This window comes from Petaurus breviceps, unplaced genomic scaffold (assembly GCF_028583685.1).
Source record: "Petaurus breviceps papuanus isolate PSGF00001 unplaced genomic scaffold, PetGlider_PUasm1.0 226, whole genome shotgun sequence".
NCBI lineage: Eukaryota > Metazoa > Chordata > Mammalia > Diprotodontia > Petauridae > Petaurus > Petaurus breviceps.
Genome location: NW_027185890.1, coordinates 7549100 through 7564443, shown reverse-complemented (window position 1 = coordinate 7564443; position 15344 = coordinate 7549100). Strand labels below are relative to the sequence as shown.

The 15344-nt window shown below is 34.4% G+C and overlaps 1 long non-coding RNA gene and 1 other non-coding gene across 2 annotated transcripts in view; one reads left to right on the top strand and one right to left on the bottom strand.

Moving 5' to 3' along the window:
- LOC138166790 (uncharacterized) overlaps positions 1-15344 on the top strand; it is a 1160016-nt gene that overhangs the window by 1122743 nt on the left and 21929 nt on the right. The window lies entirely within an intron of this gene.
- Positions 7167-7273, bottom strand: LOC138166882 (U6 spliceosomal RNA). The gene has a single exon (XR_011169761.1). It is a non-coding gene; the product is annotated as a U6 spliceosomal RNA (small nuclear RNA).

Below are 15344 nucleotides of genomic sequence, written 5' to 3'. Positions count from 1 at the left end.
CCCGGAAATAACATAAAAAAAACAGTTAGAGAATGTTTTCCTATTGCCCAATCTAAGCTCCTCAGAAACCTACTCAGGTGACCGACCTCTGTCCTCAAAGTTATTTTCCTACATCACAACCTCTTCTTTTTTTCTGAGGGGGGAAGGCAAGGTAATTGGGGTTAAGTGACTTGTTCAAGGTCACACAGCTGTCAAGTTTCTGAGGTCATATTTGAACTCAGGTCCTCCTGACTCCAGGGCTGATGCACTATTCACTGTACCGCCTAGCTACCCATACAAACCTCTTCTTGCCAAGGTAATTTCATTGTTTTCTTTCCAAACACCCCTTACTTGATTCTGACTCCTTAAATCCTATATTCTTCCTTTTGTTCTCTTTACCACCTTGTATACTTCACCTTTTGCAAAATGAGTTCCAAAATTGGTGCCATGGCTCCCACTTTCAGACCCTTAATTATTCCTCTAGCTTCTCTGGGAAATTTCTTTGTAAAAATTTAGGGGCAGGTTGTAGCAAGTAGATTCAGGAATGTCTCAATGAGTAAATTCTCTGGATAAACAACCTCTTTATAATGAAGTCTTCCATATTCAAAACCAAGGAAACCAAAATTTAAACCCAAACCCATTACACAGATCATGAAATTAGCCTTGTCAGCCCAAGTGTAGATGAGAGAGAGGATTACTTGGATTCCTTTGCTTTTAGTCAGTTGAAGAAGGTAAATAGAACTGACCATAAATGAATTTGTAGTCTGTCTTCTGATTCCTCTCAGCCTTCTTTCTCATCCATCTCCACATGTCTTTTCAGAGTACTTTAGGAAGTCAAAGTCTTCATGCTTTCCTCATTCCATTGTCAAAGCAGAGAAGTGTATATCTATGTATCTATCTATCAATCTATGTAGATATATTACACATGCATATATATATACATATACATATATATGAGAAAACATATCTTTTCTCACATTTTAAAAATGAGATTCAGATAGGACTTAAACACGTCATAGTCCTGATGTTTTTATAGTTATTATTCAATGTACTATTACATAGAGGGATAAAATGTTTTTTTTTGCAGATGAGAAAAAGAATTAGAATGTAAAATCATTCTGTGTAAAGTCACAAATAGCATCTTCCATGTGTAGACAAAACCACAGGTATTTTATCTATCTCATCAAGTTCTCATGTGATTTTGATAACCTCTGTTACATCTCTGTATTTTGAATGATTTTTGTCCCACATAGCTAAGAGGTTTTGAGCATCACTATAAATATATATATGTATATGTATATATATATATATCAATACGTATAAAATAAATTGTTCTTAAGCTTTTATGTATCAATATTATGTCAAAGAGATCATAGAAAAAAACTCACTCCATAATAATGGCCTGGGTACAATATAGTACATTGGTTGAGTTCTTTCAGATATTTTGAGGACTCTTTTTATAGCATGGAGACTTGTTAACACAGGAATGTGAGCTTCTGATTTATATAACATTCTGGCCGCTAGTTCATGTCTTGCTAGGTATTTTGTAGGCACAAATTCTTACAGACTGCTGTAACATATTGTAATATGTTTATTATTATTATTCCTTGCAAGATCAAAAGTCGTTTTTCTTCAGGGTATCTCCCATACTTGTCACCCCTTGACCCTTTGCTCTCCTGTACTTGACTGTAGTTCATCGATTTTGTACTAGTTGGTATGCTGTTCTATAGAAGTGTTCTTCCTCTATGGTGTTGTTACTCTTCTGGTGGTATTGAAATTAATGTGTGTTCTGTCTTGCTTACATGATGGGTCTGTAGACCATGTTTCAGAAAATATTATACAAAGGAAATTCTCAATAAGAGCTGACTGACTATAGAAACCTGTGAAGCATTTATAATTATCATTCCGATTGCATTTTGAGAGCAAGCAGCAAATACTGCTACTGAGGACAGTAGCCTCATCCCTGCTAATAAAGACTGAGAAAAACTACAGATGTTGGCTAGCATTGATCAAAAAGAAAATGCCCTACTAAAATTAGGAGGTAGGAGAAATAAGTACACCATCTTCTTATTTTTTAAAAAATATAAAAATATATTGCATTAAATTATAAATTATAAAATTATTTTGGTCTTTGAATGTCAGAGACTTGGTCTGCCATTCTAGCAACCTTGTCAACAAGAAAGAAATACAATTACTCTGGATTTACCAGTTCTTGATGAAGTCATTCTGGCTCTTTGTGATCAATGCTTCATTCTTCATATACTCAATGGTCAAGCCTCTAATAATATATTGTAAAATTTTGCCAGGAATCAAAATTCAGTTCATTTTCCTATAATTTTCAGATTTCATTCTCTTCCCTTGAAAATTGGTTCAACCTTTGTTTTTCCCCATACCTTTAGGGACTTGTTTGCTCTCCACATTTCTGAGGCATTTGACAGTGGCTCAAAATCATATGAAAAAAATGAAAGGCAGAAGAAAACCCATTGGTAAAATAGTGAAAGAACTCATTAATAGTATATACTTCAATAATAACAATCAATTTAATTTGAATTGACAACCTCCTGAGCATCTGGTATGCTATGTGCAAGGCACCTTGCTATGTGCCAAGGTGTGACAATAAGACACATATTTTGAAGAAACTCATACTACTGGCAAAGTGACAGGTATGGGAAAAGAAATGAGGGATGACATAAAACAATGTGGATTGTGAAAGTTCATAAAAGAAAGCCATGTTTCTATTAACTAATGGTTAGCCTTCTCTTTCCTTCTTGGTTTTTTCTTATAGAGCAGGCCTATACAACCTTCAGCTCATAGGCATGCCAGAGGATTTTGGGGAGCCTCTGAAAAATGTAGAGGATGCTTTCCCCTTAATAAAAGGATTTGTTCTGTGAAGTTTGGATTCACTCAAATGGCCATACTTGAGGACCTAGAGGGTCACATGTGGTCTTGAAGCTGTAGTTTTCCCTACCCCTGTCCTAGCATATCAGCGATTTTTACCAGTCATTAGCAGAAGCTAAGTTTTTATTATTGGCAATATACTCTAACACACTTACTTAAAGAGCTATCAAGTCAATTAGAGGACCTTCATTTGCCATAAGATCAAATCATTATATTCAGTTGACTAAAATTCTCTTTGCAACTTTATCTGGTATCCTTTGTTTGTTTTTTGAGCCTGCTTTTCATAGCCACTCTATGTGAGTGTTGCATTTTGTTTTAGAACTCTCTGTGCTTTAGTGGTGGATGAAGCAACTATTGTAATTTTATTATGGAAGCAATGAGTTTATAAAGTATGCTGTAACTTTTAGAGGAGAAGCTACATGGAGGAGGGCCTTGAGTGTAGTAGAACCATTGATAGTACAAAGAAACCAGTGACATTGACGTTAGGCCAATTGTTTATATGATTTTTATGTCATGGACTCTTTTTTTTTTTTTAAGCAATCGGGCTTAAGTAACTTGCTCAAGGTTACATGGCCAGTTATTTCTGGGTGTGGTGCTGAGTATCTGAGCCCGGATTTGATCCAGGTCATCCTGACACTGGAGCCGGTGCTCTTACTCGCTGAGCCACCTGGCCTCCCCTAAGCAATCGGGATTAAGTAACTTGCTCAAGGTTACACGGCCAGGTGTTTCTGGGTGGGTGTTAAGTGTCTGAGCCAGGGATTCAATCTCCAGGTCTTCTCAACACTGGAGCCGGTGCTCTTACTCGCTGTGCTACCTGGCCGCCCCTATGTCATGGACTCTTTTGGCATTTTGGTGAAGACTATGGGCTTCTCAGAATCATGTTTTCAAATAGTGGAAGGAAAGGGTAAATTTCATTTAGAAATAAAAACATAATCTTTTCCCCAATCAAGTTCATGGACCACCTAAAATCTATTTACTTTAAGGAGTCTAGGACCCTCAGGTTAAAAACCTCTGGGCTAAAAGGGGATGGTACTAAACCCAATGTGGCTGCTTCAATATTTAGTTAAATTTCAATGGAATATTCATAGGATCTTACCACATGAGTCCTTAATTATAAGTTACTCCTATGATGACTATAACCATAATTTCTCCCCTGACTCATTGGTGTAGAAAAATTAGTCTTTACTGGAATGACTCAAATTCTACCTCCTTCATTAAGGTTATCCTAATATAGTGATCTCCTTCCTCTGAACATCAGAGCAATACAATAAAGGGGGAAAAAAAACTGCTCTTGCTTTGGGTCAGAAAAGCTGACTTCAAATCCTGGCTCTACCAAGTCTTACCCAAGTGACCTACCACAGACAAGTCACTTAATTTGCCTACTGTGTCTCTGTTTCCTCAACAGTAAAATGATGGTTGGACTAAATAACTTCTAGTTCTAACTCTGATTAGTGAACACACCTAAAAAAATAGAATTACTGATCAGGTAATGCCAATTAGAAAGGAAGTCTCTAGTGGACTACCCCTAAGTTGCTGTCCTTGGTCCGTCCTGTGCTGTTTAACTTTTTTTTTAACCAATGTCTTGGATAAAAATATAGAAGGCATGGTTATTAAATTTTCAGTTGATACACAACAGAAAGAATAGCCAACACTGCATGACAAATTTCCCCCTAGGTTAATTTCTTGTTTTTTTTTCCCTTTATTTTCTAAATTTTCTTTTATCTTAATCATTCATGTAATTTCAACTATCGCACATATATGGACATTTATCTCTCCAGGCATTATCTTCCTGAACTACACACTGAGATTACCATTTGCTTACATGAAAATAACCCTGGATATAATTACTGATAGTAAGTTTAAACTTATTAAGTTCCAAAACAAGTTTATCATCTTTCTCCCTCAACTTAGTCTTTCTTCTGATTTCATAGTTTCCACTAAATGAATTACTAGTTTCCCATATTCAAAATGTTACTGTTATCTTTGATCTTCTCACTCATGTTAATCAGTGACAAGATTCATTTAATTTCAGCAATATTGTACACATTGGTCTCATCTATTTTTACTCTGACAATGGCAGTCAAAGTCAGCCTTACTATTTGTTTGAATTATTGTGGTTGCCTTAAACTTATTTCGTTTTATTTTTCAATTAACATACATTTATCTTCTCAGCCTGAGGTAGATACAGAAAGTAGTATTGCAAGTCAAGTCAAAACATCACCATCTTGATCACTACCTCCCTTCAGATTCTAAAAGACTCAGTGACCTGAGGCCAAGAGTATTAGGAGTAGAAATGCCCACCCCACCCCACCCCCCAAACACCAGACCTGCTTCCAGCCTACTTCTTAGTGATCATTGAAGAGAGAAATAATTTGGAGAGGGGGACCTATTTCCTCATCACCACTAAATTTAAAGAACTAAGGCTATTTTTTTTTCCATGTAATAGAAATGTTGGGAATTTTATTTCAAATTGTTTATGATAGTCATTCTATCAGAGAATTTTAGAAACACATTTTGCTATATCATTGTAACCTCCAGTGTCTCCCCTTTTGACTAACAATGAATTTCCAGATGTCAGCATTTAAAAAAATTACAATTGCCACTAGATAGCCATAATATATTATTGATTTAACAAATACCACAAATGAAAACTTCCATGTTTAAATGTCTTTTTTAAAAAGGATATTATGTTGAAATAATGCATTTCTATTCATACAACTTATTTTGTTAAAAAAAGTTTACAATAATTTCAACATCACTTTACAAGCTATGCTACTTATAATGCTTCCTTATGTATTTCCTTTTGTTGTCTGTGCATTTTAAAATGTTTTTTGTGGTTCTCTCTCTCCATCTATCTATCTATCTATCTATCTATCTATCTATCTATCTATCTATCTATCATCTATCATCTATCTATCTATCTATCTATCTATCTATCTATCTATCTATCTATCTATCTATCTGTTTGACCCTCCTTTGTCTGGTTCAGATAAAAGTGAGGTTCAACTAATACTTCTCCCACTCCTTTCCTCTATGTCTTTATATTCTTCTTGCACATCTTAATATCAGAAATATTAATTCCCCCATTCTTTCTCCTTCCTACAGTAGCATATTCTTTTCATCCTTCAATTTATTTCTCTCCTAAAGCCAACAAAGTAGAACCAATGCAGTCTTAGTCCTTTACTTGTACAATTCAAATTCCTCAATGTTCATTGAACGTAATACGGTTTTGAAGGGACACATCTCTTCTTTCTCCCTCTTTCAAATTGTTAGTAATCTATGTTCATGTAACTCCTTTCACTTGCTCAAATAAATTTATTTTTCTACATTTTTCTTGCTCCTCTTTTTACCTTTCAGAATTTTTCCTAATGTTTTGTTTTTTTTAATCAGGATGTCTGATAGTTTTCTATTCCATTAGAGGTCCATTTCCTTTCCTACTGGATTGTACTCAGTGTTGCAGAACATTCTTGATTTAATGCTACATCTTTTGCTTTGTTTGTAGTATTGTATTCCAAAATATCCTATCATTTATTATAGAATCTGCCAGTTTTTGTATGATCCTGAATATGCTTTCTGGGTAATTGATTTTTATTTCCTGTCAGCTTGTGGTATTTTTTCTGTGATGTGTAAGCTCTGTATTTTGCTTATGACATTCTTCAAATATTGGTAGATTATTTCTATTTTCTCTTTGTTCTGTGGTACTAAAAGATTCAGGGAGTTTGAATTTTTGAAATATAGTCCCCAACTTATTCAACCATAGCTCAACAGATGATTTTGACATGGTCTTATATGTATTGATGCAGAAAAAAGTAAGCAGAAGAAGAACAATTTATATGACAATATAAATATTGTAAAAATGAACAATTTTGAAGAATGAAATCAGGGAAACAAAGAGAATTATTTATACAAGGTCACTGTAAAATTAAACAAAATTAAAAGCTGTATGAACCATGACCATTTATGATTCCACAGGATTTATGATGAAATATGTTATCCCTTAAAGAGAATTAAGGGATTTAGGTAACAGATTGAATATATACACAGAAATTGAGACATGCATATATATGAATTTGTATACTTCACCGAGGGAATTTATTTTGTTTGATTATACATATTTGTTGCAAGAAATTTGTTTTAATTTTTTTAAGCAATTGGGGTTAAGTAACTTGCTCAAGGTTACATGGCCGGTTATTTTTTGTGTTGGTGCCAAGTATCTGAGGCTGGAACCGATCCCGGTTCTCCCAACGCTGGGTCCAGAGCTCTTACTCACTGCGCCACCTGGCCACCCCCAAAATATGGAACGCTTCAAGAATTTGTGTGTCATCCTTGCCCAGAGGTCCTGCTGATCTTCTCTGTATCGTTACAATTTTAGTATATGTGCTGCTTAAGTGAACACTGTTTGAATTTTCTAATGAGCTGGGGGTAAAAGGGAAAAAAGTTAATATATGTTACCATTTTTTTTTTAAAAAGCGAGAGAATACTACAGATGTGAAATATTGAATGAATTTTTGATGAGGTCATTATTATTATTAAGTGAGAGAAATGTATAAAAGTTTATAGTATAAAAAACTCATAAAACACAAGAAAGAAAATTACATCTACACATTTAATCATTTTTTTTAGGAAATCCAATGATTGTTAAATGATATCTCCTTGATCATTTTTTCTGGGTCAATGTTTTTTTGATAGCAGACAACTAATATTTTCTTCTATATTTCAAATTTTTCAAATTTTTTTTCTGATATTTCTTTTCTCACAGAGTCATTAAGTTAATCTCATTTTTAGGGAGTCTATTACTTGGGTAAGGTTTTATATCTAAGCTGTGATTCTCCTTCCAAGTTTTTCATTTTAAACCTGTTATTACTTTTTTATCTTTTACTTAATTTTCTTTAAATATTTGCATTGTCCTTTTGGAAAATCCATTTTTTTTTCTTTTTGAGATTTTAATTTCATTTATTGTAGAGTTGCTCTCTACCATAAGGTTGAATTTTTTAGTATCTCTGACTTTATAATGATTCTTTATCTTGGATGGGCATAAAATAGTCACTTCAGCTCAGATTATACTGAGATTAGAAGTAGGAACATAAGGTAGATGAATGATATGTCAGATGATAACATGATAGAGGAAATTCTTCACACTTATGACATGTATTGAGCATTGTGCATTGTTTTCTCATGTGCTCCTGAACTTGTTTGGGGAAAATCTATAGCTTCCTGTAATAATTTCTTACATTTGGTCATCCCTAAAACCATATCAAATTATCACAAGATTGGCCCTATTGGCGATGATAATGCTAGGTGTAACTAATTTTAAAGTATATGTCAGTACATGTAGATTGACATGAATATAACCACTTAAAAGAGTTTATCTTAAGCATATACATGTGAAATCCAAGTGGACCAAAAATGTTGCTTGTCCAGTTTATGATATATACTTATATGGACAAGCAGTAGCAGAAGTTGTTAATTAGCATGTACATCTGGGACAGACAGTACAAACTGATAATGGGTTGGGTCATAATTAAACAAGATGGCTGGATTGCCTTTAGGAATTTACAAAGTCCCCTTAGTGACTCCTCCAAGTTTCTGAGACAAAAGTATGTTTTTAATAATAAAATTCTTCCTGGAATTGGTCATGTAGAGACAGTGAAACATAACTGATGCACAGCCTTTTTATCCACTGGTATGTCTTCAATATCAAGAGATATGAGTGCTATATTTTGATAGCAAAACAAATAAAAATTGGAAAATACTATTTTGAAATGATAATGGAATTAGATATGTTTTCCTGTGTAACTTGAGAGTCCAAACTAGTAGTAGGCAGCTTTTTGCTTAATATCAAGAAGAATTTCTTAACAAATAGGACTATGCAAAAAGCAAAGAATACAATAAAAAGGCCTAGTTAGGAATGTTTAAGCAAAGATGATACTTTAAAATTATTGGCTCTTTGCAAGACACCAAAAGTCCAAACATGAAAAATAATATAATTACTCTCTTCTAGAAACTTCCAATTTGGTACTATGCACATAAATAACTATAACAACATTGGAATATGAATACATAGCAAAGATCAAAAAACAGACTCAGAAATTCATGAAAGGAAGGACCACATCTAATAAGAGGTGTTAAGGAAGGCAACATGCTTCCTCCAGTATACAGAGAGTAATCATGACATTATTGATTTGGGTAACAATAGCTATAAATCTACAGAATTCTTGTGCAGATACTGGATAGAAACATGTCAGGGATACTGTAGAATTCATACTTTAAGTAAGTTTTCACCTATATGATATAAAATGTTCTTTCCAACTCTGGGATTGCATTTATACCATTGTTCAAAACATTTTTAGAACTCTTCTTCTATCACTGCTTATAAATATTTCAATACATTACTTAAGCACATAGTGAGTGTTTAATAAATTCTGGTTGTTGATTAGACGACTGACTGATATGATCTATCCAAGAAAATCAGCCTCACCAGCATCTGTCTTTCTATGTCTCCTTAACTCTGTATAGGTTTGTGTGTGTTCACACACACACACACACAAAACACATCTATGTAGTGTGTGTATTCATTCATTCATTCTTCCCCATTAAGAATGCTCTAATTCACTATTGATTAGAGAAATGCAAATCAAAACAACTCTCAGGTACCATATCTCACCAGTCAGATTGGCTAAGATGACAAACCAGGAAAATGACAAGGATGTGGGCAAATTGGAACACTAATGCATTGCTGGTGGAATTGTGAACTGATCCAGCCTTTCTGGAGAGCAATCTGGAATTATGCCCAAAGAGCTATAAATACTTTCACACCCTTTGATCCAGCAATACCACTCCTAGGGTTATATACCCAAGAGATCATAGAAATGGGAGAAAGACCCATATGCACAAAAATGTTTATAGCAGCTCTTTTTGTGGTGGCAAAGAATTGGAAATTAAGGGGATGCCCATCAATTGGGGAATGGCTAAAAAAGTTGTGGCATATGCATGTTATGGAATACTATTGTGCTATAAGAAACGAGGAGCAGACAGTATTCATATTTACCTGGAGAGGCTTATACAAACTGATGCTGAGTGAGAAGAGCAGAACCAGGAGAAATTTGTACACGATTACAGACACAACGTATGTTTGATGACAAACTTTGATAGACTGGACTCTTCTCAGCAATGCAGTGATATAAGTCAATTCCAAAAGACTCATGATGGAGAGAAATATGTGCATCCAGAGAAAGAACTAGAAAGAACTGAGTTTATATCCAGGTGGAAGCAAAATATGTGATCTTTTTCCTTCTCTTATTTGGTTTTATGTCCTCTTTACCATTTTTTTCATTCCAGCTGGTACAATCCGTCCTTATAACCTGACTAATGTATAATGTGAAAGTATTTACAGATCCTATACTTGACTATATACCACCATGGGGGGGAGAGGGGGAAGGGGGTCAAAATGTGAAACTCAAGGAATTGTGAAATTGAATCCTGTAAACTAAAAGGAAACAAACAAATTAATTAAAATTAAAAAAAATTAAAAAAAATAACACATCTGTCTTCCAAGAAAAATGCGAGCTGGGTACAGGACATAGAGGAGCTTAAAAAGGATTTTGAAAACCAAATAAGAGAAGTGGAGGAAAAATTGGGAAGAGAAATGAGAATGATGCAAGAAAATTATGAAATGAAAATCAACAACCTGACTGAAGAAAATAGCACCTTAAATAATAGAGTAACTCAAATGGCAAAAGAGGCTCCAAAAGCCAGTAAGGAAAAGAATGCTTTAAAAAGCCGAATTTGCCAGATGGAAAAAGAATCTCAAAAGCTCCCTGAGGAGAATCATTCCTTCAGGATTAGACTGGAGCAAATGGAAGCTAGTGACTTTATGAGAAATCAAGATATAAACAAAAAACAGCTCCAAACAAATGAAAACATAGAAGGCAATGCAAAATATCTCATTGGAAAAAACACTGACCTGGAAAATAGATTCAGGAGAAATAATTTTAAAATTATTGGACTACCTGAAAGCCATGATCAAAGAAAGCACCTAGAAATAATCCTTCAAGAAATTCTCAAGGAAAATTGCTCTGATGTTTTAGAACCAGAGGGCAAAATAGAGGTTGAAAAATCCACCGATCACCTCCTGAAAAAGATCCCCAAAAGAAAACTCCTAGGAATATTATAGCCAGGTTCCAGAATTCCCAGATCAAGGAAAAAATATTAAAAGCAGCCCGGAAGAAACAATTTGAATATTGTGGAAACACAATCAGGATAACACAGGATCTGGCACCTTCCACATTGAGGAATCAAAGGGCTTAGAATATGATATTCCGGAGGGCAAAGGAGCTGGGATTAAAACCAAGAGTCACCTACCCAGCAAAACTGAGTATCGTGTTTCAGGGGAAAATATGGTCATTCAGTGGAATAGAGGACTTTCAAGCATTCTTGATGAAAAAACCAGACTTGAATGGAAAATTTGACATTCAGATACAAGAAGGAAGAGAAGCATGAGAAGGTAAACAGAGAAAAGAAATTATAAGGAACTTATCAAAGTTGGACTATTTATTTTGCTAGAAGCAAAAATGATAATTGTAACTGATGAAACTTTTCTTAGTATGAGAATAGTTGAAAGGAATGGAAATATGTATACACACATACACACATACATATATGTCTTTATAGGAGGGTATAAGGGCTTATGAATACATATATGAATGTGTGTGTATATATGTGTATGTGTGTATGTGTATGTGTGTGTTCAGGTATTCATAGATAGAGGGCACAGGACCAATTTAATAGGAAGGGATGATACGTAAAAGGTGATATTAACCAGTGAGAGAGGAATATAACGAGAGGAGATGGGGAGAGACAGATTGGGTTAACTGTCTCATATAGAAGAGACAATGGAAAATGGTTACAGTGGAGGGGAAGAACAGGAAGGCAAAAGGGAATGGGTCAACATTATTGTCATTGAATTTGGCTTGGGGAAGGAATGACATACACATTAAATAGGGTATCTCACCCTCCATTATAGTAGGGGGGAAGGGGATGAGACGGGGGATGATGGAAGTGAGGGCAGGCTGTGGGGGAGAGAAGTTGGAAGCACCTACTTTTGAAATGGGACAGTATCAAAGTAGAGAATAGAACAAGTGGGAGGGGGGATAGGAGGGAGGGAAATATAGTCAATCTTTTACAATATATCCACTATGGAAATGTTTTGCATAGCTACACATGTACAACCTATACTGAATTGCTTATCTTTCCAGTAAGGGTGGGTGACAAGAGAGGAAGAGAATGAATCTGGAATTCAAAGTTTTAAGATCAAATGTTATAAATATATAAGAAATAAGACATACAGGCACTGGGGCATAGAGCTTCACCATGCCGTACTGGAAAGTCGGAGGGGGTATGGGAGAATATATGGGAGAGAGCAGATTGGAGGAGGGGATATCCAGTGGGATTGCTATTTTGGGGTGTTGGGTAGGGAAAAAACGGGGAGAACTAAAAATCTTGTGGAAATGAATGACGGAAACTAGAAGTTTATAAAGCATTTGATTAAAAATAAAATAAAATGTTTTTCTTTTTTTTTTTAAAGCAATAGGGGTTTAGTAACTTGCTCAAGGTTACACAGCCAGTTATTTCTGTGTGTAGTGCTAAGTATTATAGCCCGGATTCGATCCCAGGTCATCCCCACTCTGGGGCTGGTGCTCTTACTCGCTGAGCTAAAATGTGTTTTCTAAGAAAAATAAGAATAACACATCTGGCTGTTCAACAAATATATAACAAGAACTAGAACAAAAATTGGTCTTATTATCAGAATGTAATTCTGTTCTCTAGATAGGTTAAGAAAAAAAAAAACTTTGGGATGATTTGAAGCATTTTAAGAATATTAAAACTAGAATGAAACCTTCAAGATTACCCCATCGTTACAAACCTCTCTGCAATGCCCTCCTTGGACCTCATCTGTGAGAAAAACTTTTCCTCATGGAGGAACACATATTTTTTAAACCAAGCAATAAGCAAAAAGTCAGAAGACAAAAAGAAGAAGAAATAAAACTCAAAGAAATCCTTATGCCCTGGTCCTTCTTGTAAGAAACAAGTGATGCAAACAAATAAACCACTTAGGACCTTTTTTTAATTATTAAACTTATCCAAAGAGATATTCAACATTTCAATTATATACATAATTCAAGACAGAAGAATAACATGGTTTATATTTGTGAAAGCAGCAAGTATTATGTCATTTGTTAAACTGTTTTACTGAACAGTTAAAGGTCTCAGGTTGCATAAGCAATTAAATGCAAATCAAAAAAATCAAACACTTATTAAAATCAGTTGAAAAATCTGAAGCTTGTTATGGATCCATTTCAAGGTTGAAGACACAAGGATAACAAAATGTAGAAAGAATAATATTCATGATGCAGGTTTCACAATCCGCAAGTGTCTCAGCATTGCCATGAAGTTCAGCCAAACTAAAAGGGAAAATAAAAAACCTGCAGGTCTCCAAGCCACCAATTAAGTGACCTTGAGTTTGAAGTGTATCAAAATGAAGAAGCAGGATGTTCTGTAAACATAAGTTCCTGAAATCTGTGTAACATATTATGGTAACATTTCTAAATATTTTGCTAATGATTAGTATAATAACTAGTAGAAATTTCTATTTCTTAATTGTTTTAAGATGTATTTATTCAGTTGTACCCATGTATCTTTTAGTGCTCTTTCTAAAAAAAAGCAACCTTGGAATGAATAAAATATAATTATTCTCAAAGAAATTTCGTTTCTTCCAGATATGATAAACAACATATCTTTATCTCTATCCCAATAACTTCTTTCTTTACTCAGTTTTCCAATACACACAGTAATGTAAAATAATAGAAACAATTATCTCCTAGACATGTAAGATAGTTGTACTTATCATTAGTAAAGAGTCTAAAACTTTCTTCAGATGAATTTGTGCTCATTGTTTCTGAAAAAAAGAAAACAAAAGAAAAAATTTCCCTGCTAATAATATTAATGATGTTTCTGTTATTGTGAATTAAAAATTATTTTTGGTCTAAACCTATCATTTTATTATCTTTCTTGCCACTCATCCATATCATCTATAGCTTAGTCTTAATCTTAAGGAATTTCTGTGGGCACCATTAGATTAAAGGAGTTGTTCATAGCAGTTTGTATATGGCCATGGTAGGCCTAGAACTCAGATTGTCCTATTCCAAGGTTGACTATTTATTATATTTATCTATGGTTTTAAAATATTAAAAAAGGAAAATTATAGGATTATTTTAGAAAAGAAAAAAATCTTGCCAGTGCTAATTTTAGTGACATTTTTTTATTGTGAATTTAAAAAGAAATTGGGGGGGGGGAGGTGTCTAGACCTGTAATTTTGTGATCTTTTCTGTATTGTCCGTAGCTTAGTCTTAGTCATAGAGAGCTGCTGTAGGAACAAAGAGCTTAAGTGAATTGCTCATTGTATGTAGTCAATATGTGTCAGAGGCAGGGATAGAGCTCAGGTTCCCCTGTTCCAATTCTAACCCTCTATTTACTATATTTCTTATCCATGAATTAAAATGTTAAAAAGGTAAAATTATAGAACTTTTTTTTTTAAAGAAAAGAGTTGCTTTCTTGAAAATAAATCTCCTATCCAGTTGTCTGTCTCTGTGTATTAAATTTTTTAAGAGGGCTTTGTTTTTGGCTTTGCATTATAATTAAAAAGCTTTAAGTGAGCATGCAGGGTTCCAGAGACTTTGTATGAAGGAAAATAAAGAAAAAAAAGGGAAGTTCAAAGTCAAATAGGAATCAGAAAGCCCTCACAGAGAGTGGTGTACTAGAAACAAATTTTGTAATAAAATAGGAATTGAGTCACCAGAACCTTTGGGGTTCGGTTGGTATGAAAAGAAGGTGAAGGTTCCTGTGTCAAATTGTAACTTACTGAAATCTCTTGGGTTTGGCATTTTATACCGGACTCAAACCTTTTGGTGTTTGTTATTTACTCTTGGCAAAACATGACATTCTGTTTCTAAGAAAAGAGGTTTACAAAGGCTCCAAAAACCTTGGACATCAAATAGCTCTTACAAAACATTTTGATGATTTAAGTGTAAATGAATCAGAAACATATGGATGAAATTTCTCTTAAAATACACATGGGTTTAGAAATTAAAGGGGAAAAAAGTGCTTGGCAAAATGAGTTTTTTTGTTTGACTGAATCCAAAAGGTTTGAAAAATAGTTTGAGTTATTTGACAAACCCAAAGCCCAGCTGGCATCTTTTGTTTTTAACTGGTACTACAATCAGTCCTTTGCTCAGAGTATGTGGGTTCAAGTTCCATTCATTAGCTTGACTCAGATACATTGTGTTTTTTTTTTTAAGCAATTGGGGTTAAGTAACTTGCTCAAGGTTACATGGCCAGTTATTTCTGGGTGTGGTGCTAAGTATCAGAGTCCAGATTCGATCCCAGGTCATCCCAACTCTGGGGCCAGTGCT